The sequence below is a fragment of the Balaenoptera musculus genome, chromosome 8 (genome assembly GCF_009873245.2).
Source record: "Balaenoptera musculus isolate JJ_BM4_2016_0621 chromosome 8, mBalMus1.pri.v3, whole genome shotgun sequence".
Taxonomy (NCBI): Eukaryota; Metazoa; Chordata; class Mammalia; order Artiodactyla; family Balaenopteridae; genus Balaenoptera; species Balaenoptera musculus.
In genome coordinates this window covers 60,000,250-60,007,374 of record NC_045792.1, presented here as the reverse complement: position 1 = coordinate 60,007,374, position 7,125 = coordinate 60,000,250, and the positions used below count along the sequence as shown (strand labels likewise).

The window sequence follows — 7,125 nt, the reverse complement described above, 5'->3', positions numbered from 1 at the left end:
ACCCCATATATCAGAAGTATATTCTGCAAAGTTTCACACCAGACTGCTAAGGCTGGTTTCCTTCAGGGAGAGGAATGAGATTAGGAAGGTAGGGTTGCATAAGAACTTTCAATTTTTAATTTTTATGCATTTGTATTGCTAGAGTATTCTATAAATGAAATTATTTTCTAGCTATACAATGCTTAAATATTTTATTGCATGTTCTGAGTTATACTTTACTCACTTGGAAAAGGGGGATAAATGCTTGCTGCATAGTTTATTAATGACTCAGTGAGATATTGCATGTAAAGTTCAGATCAGTAAACGATATGCTGAAGGTGCTTAAAATATATATATTAAAAGGTAATATTTATAAGGTTCTTACTTTATGCTAGTCACTATAATAAGTATGTCGATGCATTAGATAATTAAGGTCTAATTTAAACACTAGATGGGAGACACTATTATACCAATTTCATGCTGAAGATCTCTGGACTCATACAAGTTAATTAAATTTCTCAATGTCATATGTATGTTTCAAAGACTGAACTCAAACTGCAGTTTGTCTAATTTTGGATAATGCCCTCCTACACATTACACTCTTCTGATATTTTGAAAATTATTATTCTGTGGTTATTATGAGGATATTAAAACACAAAGAAGGCAGGGTTTACTCCCCCCAAAGCATCTCAAAATTAAGCTAAGCCATTAACAGAGACTTGCAAGGTAGTCTGGGGACCACAGGGGGGCAGCAGAGTTGTACTTCCACTTTAGTTCAACCCTGAACACACATATCAACACACACAAACACACACACACACACACACGGAGACCTGAGCACTTACATACTATTCTACATGCTAAGCTTTTTGCTTACATTTATGAATGAATGAATATGATAGATGATAGATAGATAGATGAATAGATGAATGGGTAGATGAAGTAAATGCTTCCCTTCCTGATTGTCTCCTTACCCTGTTTAAAAAGCCCAGGTCTCACACTTACCTGGCAAGGGAGATACCATGATCACAAAGGTGGTTTTCTGAGGGCAAGGCTTATCCATTGCACTCTGGATGTGCTGACCCTGCAATTTCCCCAAATGTGGGAAACTCGACTGCATAATTTGTGCTAATGGGGGCAGGACAGGAGGAAAGCCCCAGGTCTCAGATCTGAGATACTGGCCTTATTTAATTCATCAGTGCCTAGGTTAAATTCTGATGTCAAAGGAAATCAAAAGATTTGGAAAAAAAAAAACCAATTTCTGACCGACAACTCATGCTTCACAGATGATTGAACTAAAAAGTTTCAGGAGCATTTAATAGGTAACGAATGGTATGAGATCACTTGTATGTGGAATCTAAAAAAATAATTCAAATGAGTGTATATGCAAAACAAAAAAAGACTCACAGATATAGAAAACAAACCAGAGGTTACCAAGGGGAAGAGGGAAGGGGGCACAAATTAGGAATACAGGATTAAGAGATACAAACTACTATGTATGAAATAGATAAGCAACAAGGACATACAGAACAGCAGAGGGAATTACACCCATTATCTTGTAATAACTTTGAATGTAGTATAATCCACAAAAATACTGAATCACTATGCTGTACATCTGAAACTAATATAATCTTAGAAATCAACTATGGTTCAATAAAAAAAAAAAAAGAAAAAAATAGGGCATGAATTCTAACGACTCTTCTTTCCCTGAATCTGAGATCCCAGGTTCTCAACACTTTCAGTCTCTCTCCTACTGTGTCAGCCGCGGAAGTAGACAGGAGAGTTGAACTTGGTAGACAAAGAACAGTATGTCAACCCCCAAAGTCACAGTCCTAAACTCTTCAAGTCTTTCCTCACCCTGAAGGTGGGCCAGGGTCACTCTCTGCTGACTTTAAAGGACAGGAAAAGGACTTGTTTGCACTTTTTGTATGAGAAAAAATATTACCTCCAGGCAGTGGTTTTTTGGGGACCACTAATTCTTTACAGAGATTCCTACCTGAGGATGGCTAAACAGGAACTACAGGACCTCAGACTACTCATTCCATCCAGTCCTCACTGTTAGAAAGACCCAAGCTCCTGTTTTTGACTTAAGCTCTTTTTGATTATTAACAATTAAATTCTGACCTCCATCCCGACCCTGCTCTAGTCACTTTTTTTGGAACATTAACTATGTATTGTCTACTGGTTACTATCCTATAGTCAGGGTCAGGAGGTTGTCACTGGAAAACTCTGCAATGCCTTTCCTTGATTTTTTACCATGTGTCAGGCACTGGATTAGGTGCTATATATACATTATCACATAACTGTGTTCATTTTATAATATTTATATTATTGATAAAAAAACTAAGGCCTAGTGATGATAGCTTTTATTTTCTGAACTTGTACGGCTTTCTCTTTTATTCACCATAATGTAACTTTCCCAGACACTAACAATTAAAAGCTATTGTGAATTTACACAAACACAACAAAGTTGTTGTGAAATTAAATCTATTGTCAATTTATGGGGAAAAAATTATGCACTTTCCCCACTAAGTCACTGAAGCAAGAGAAACAAGAAAAAATTGAAATAGTAAATTTTTCAGTGATTCCTTTACTATCATGTAAACACAAGCATGTGGACCTGGGAGGAAAGGTATGGTCCATGTCGGGTGTGGGGTGAGACAAGGGTTTGTATGATATGGCATATAGTGCAAAGACCTCACCATCGCTCTGAGAGCAGAGAGCTCTTTAAGGGCTAAGGCACACAAAAAGGGATGCAAGGTATATACAGACCTCTGCGTGTCATTCCTTTTCTTAGGGGGAGAAGAGTCATAGCCTGAGTTTGTGGACTATGAGCCCTTTCTCCTCTCTCCCACTTAGCATCCAGGTCAGAATGATACGGCTTGTCCTGCCCCTGTGCTAGGCTGACTCACTTCAAGGCCCAGGCACGGGAGGGGCTCTATGAGGTCTCCGATAACACTATCTGTAGGGCCAGGACCCAGGACAGGGCAGCTTCTCCCTCCCAGACCCTGAGCAGGGTTTGCTTATTTCTGTATTCAAATGCCATATTTATTTTTAAGGAGCTAACCAGGAGTCCACCCAGCCTGGCTGTGGCATGGAAACTACCTAAGATATTTTAGATTCCATCTGTTCCTTCTCTCAGAAAGACCACAGTTCAAGGCAAAGGGGCTCAGGGAAAGTGCATTGGAGAGCAAGTCAGGAGCTTCGAGTCCTAGCCTGGGCATTTCTATGACAAATTATATCATACTGAGAAAGTCCCCATCCTTCTCTATGCTTCAGATTTCTCTTTTGTAAACAACAGGCTAGAGTAAATGGCCCTTCTGCCAGGAGAGAATTTCTGTTGATTAAATTCAGAAGTTCCCTCAACTCTTAAACCAGGACTTCTTTGAACCCAATACTAGCAAGACATCCTCAGGTCCTCTCATTCTTCTTTAACCAGGCCCACTGGGTACTAGCTGTGTGTGTGCTGGCTCACTTGTGCATGTGGAGAAGAGAGAATGCCCTTCTTCCCTCTCTTCTCATACCTTTAGGAAAGAACTTGACACCCTTCCCACTTAACCATCACCACTAACTCATTTCAGAGATTCAACCCTTTACTGGAGGGAAGTCTTAGGCGGTAGAGAGCAGTGGTTAAGAGAACAGACTGTGGAGCCAGACGGCCTGAGTGGCTGAACTCAGCAGCTCTTTGTATCTATATGACTCAGTTCTCTCACCTGTAAAATGGGGTTTTAACATCCTCATAAGATTGTTCTGACATTGAGAGAGTTAATATATGCAAAGTTGTGGCTTATATATGCTAAGTACTCTTAGAGACCTTTGCTATTTTTATTGTGTCAAACGTGCTACCGCAGACCACTATTTTATTCTGCACTTTACATCAGTTCATTTATAACAGTAATAGTAAAATAACTGACATTTATTGAAGGCTTACTAATGTGCCAGACATTGCAGTAAGGATTTTGCATAACTTATATCATTTAACTTATTTCTCTGAGGTCAGGGAAGAGTATACCAAGTAGAGAAAGGGTGGTGATTGTGATTATTGTCTTCGTTTAAGTAGTTGGCTTTGTGAAGTCAAGGATGTGACTCTCTGGTTCACTGTTATGTCACCAGCACATGTTGCAAAGCATGCAATTTGGGTTTAACAAATGTATGAATACTCCAATATGGAAGGGTTATCTTCTGAAACAGGGATTTGAGTTATACTATGTGACAAAGGGTTAAAGGATTTTCATTTGCATAAGAACTTTGTAAATATTATGTTGTCTAACAAAAACAGGGGCTCAGTGGAAAAGCCATGAGTGGCTCCTCATGTTAGAAAGTGCTTCACCCATGATAGTATGAAACAGGGGTGTTTCAGAGGGGATTCCTGCCCTAAGCAGAAGGTAGTTCTTGATGAATGCCTAGACTCACATAGCTCTGTGAAGGCCTATGCCATTACATTTTATTCTCTGTTTCCCCATCATATACACGATGATGGATGCACATGAGAAAAGGTTCTCTCCACACTTTTTTTTCCCACAAATTTATTTATTTATTCAGTTATTTAATTTTTGGCTGCATTGGGTCTTCGCTGCTGCACGTGGGTTTTCTTCAGTTGCTGAGAGTGGGGGTTACTCTTTCTTGCGGTGCGCGGGCTTCTCATTGTGGTGGCTTCTCTTGTTGCAGAGCACAGGCTCTAGGCGTGCTGGCTTCAGTAGTTGTGGCTCATGGGCTCCAGAGCGCAGGCTTAGTAGTTGTGGCACATGGGCTCAGTTGCTCCGCGGCATGTGGGATCTTCCTGGACCAGGGCTGGAACCTGTGTCCCCTGCATTGGCAGGAGGATTCTTAACCACTGCGACACCAGGGAAGTCCTCTCCACACTTCTTGATTGGATGAATCAAACTATCGCGGGGATGTCTTGAGGCAAATTGGGAACCAGAGTTAGAAAGAGTTCCAAGTGAAGTGAAAACCACAACATTCTCTCCCCATTCAGGGCTCCAGTAGATGGGAATTTAGGGCTTTGTGAAGCCTGGCTGAAAATCAGGAACCCCATAGGACATGCTTAGGCAAGAGACCCAGTGCCCACATGGAGCTGGTTTCCTTCATGTGACAGGGAGCCCCCTCTTCCAAACCTCCAGAGCCCTTCTCTTCAATCTGTCCTATCAGAATGTCCTCACCTCCATCCAGAAACTGTTTTTCCCAGTCTGTGCCCCTCTTAGTTGAAGGAGTTTCCCATGAGGAGACCCTCCCAGCATCCAGAGACTGGTCCTCAGCTTCTTACTCTCAGTTTCCCGAATCCAGTTGCCCAGGGTTCCTTCCTTGGCTCCTGCTGTTGACCTTGATCCTCCCTCCTCCCCCTGAACCCTGCTGAGATGATCCATTGGATGAGTACGGCTCCTTCAAGAAATATTTCACTTGTTAACAGCTTATCCCCAAATCCCATTCTAAATATCCAACATCATTATAAGTAAGAGAGAATGAAGAGGAATATGGGGGAATAAGGAGAGAGAGAGTGAATAGGAGAGTGTGGGAGAAACTGGACAGGATTAATGGATGATAAAATCTACTACTATTTATTAAGAACTTTTCTAAAGTCTAATTAAATAAGCTACTGCTTCACAGTGTGTCATATTTCTTTCCAACCTCATACTAACTCCATAAGATGGATACAATTATTATCCCTGTTTTTAGATGACAAGACTAAGCTCAGAGGAATCAAAGAATTTGCCTAAGGTCAGACATGTAAGAGACAATGCTAGTTCTTGGACCCAAAGTCAGACACTGGATCTACTGCTCACAAGCCCTTTGCTGCACTGTTGAGGAGCATTAGATGGATAGGCCTAGGAAAGCAGGGAACAGGGCTCTGGTTGAAGGAAGCAGGCATGGAGAAGTCCGTGACTATAACTTTGGGAGCAGGAGTTTCTTAGGCCTTGAACTTCAGCGAACTTTGACTCAGCAAACCCGAGGTCCTCATGGGGACACTGGGAGCTGCGGTCCAAGATGTGTCTATCAGAGGTCACAGAGAGGGCAGGGCCAAGGCTAGCTGTCAGCTATCAGAGTCCAGAAGGGCTACAGGTCTGTGGGCTCAGATAGGTGGTTAGGGCAGGTTGGCGGCTCCGGGTGGAGTCCTGAGTCTCAGGGCAGATAGACTGAGTACAGAAGCGAGCACGGGAAAGTGGAGGGAGGCACAGCATAGCAGCAATTTACATTTTACCACCACGTGAGACTCCCCATCCCCTCAACTAGGGGCAAAGAACTTAGTCCTGACATCTGTAAAATAAGAGTAATAATTACATCTATCTTTTGGGGTTATGAAGGATCAAAAGTGATACACACTGTCTGGACCAGTAACAGCAATTCAGGCCAGAGCTATGGGTTCCCTAGGGACCAGATGTCTCAAAGCAGCAGGTAAGTTCTAGAAAAATAACACCAATCACTCTTAAATATGTAGAGACTCTCAAAGCCCAATATATCATTTAACAATGGCCTGAGACGTCATGTGAGAGGAGCCTTCCCCTCCCTCAGGAGGGCTATCTTCCCAGGTACTGTGGCCAAAGTCCAGAGCCTAGCTTTAAGGCTGAAACACCTGAAGCCACAGGTGCAGATGAAGGCAGCTGACAGCAAGTTTGCCCTTTAAGAAAACCTCACTTCACATAGAGCACGTACAACCCTAGATTCTGAAGCGTAAGAGATCCACTAAGAATCTGACCAGAAGTTGAACAGGAAACAAGATGATTAAGGAACTAGAGACCACAAGAAAAATATTTGAAAAAACAGAGGAGATTTAGACTAGAGAAAAGTTAAAAGAGGATGAGAATTAATACTTACTGAAATCTTTCTATATGTCAGGTACCATTCTAGGGTATTTAAATAGTCTCATTTAATACGGTAGTTCTGTGAAGTATATATCATGAAACATGTTGTAATTCATGCTAATGATAAGTGATGTTTCTTGAGTATTTAGTATATACTAAGATATAATTTAAGTACATTATATGAATTAGTTTATCCTCATACCAATATTCAGAAGTCCATTAATGTTTCTCAACTGATGAGGAAACCAAGGTGCAGAAAATGTAAGACAATTTCTTGAATAAGTAGCCAGTTTGTAATCTAAACCCAGGTGATCCAGGCTCTCCTACTGTCTACATTACATTGTCTCTT

At 41.4% G+C, this 7,125-nt stretch overlaps 1 non-coding gene across 1 annotated transcript; it reads left to right on the top strand.

The window, feature by feature from the left end:
* Nucleotides 1-976: 976 nt before the first annotated feature.
* On the top strand, nt 977-1,139 carry LOC118900343. Its single transcript, XR_005021120.1, has one exon. It is a non-coding gene; the product is annotated as a U1 spliceosomal RNA (small nuclear RNA).
* Nucleotides 1,140-7,125: the final 5,986 nt, after the last annotated feature.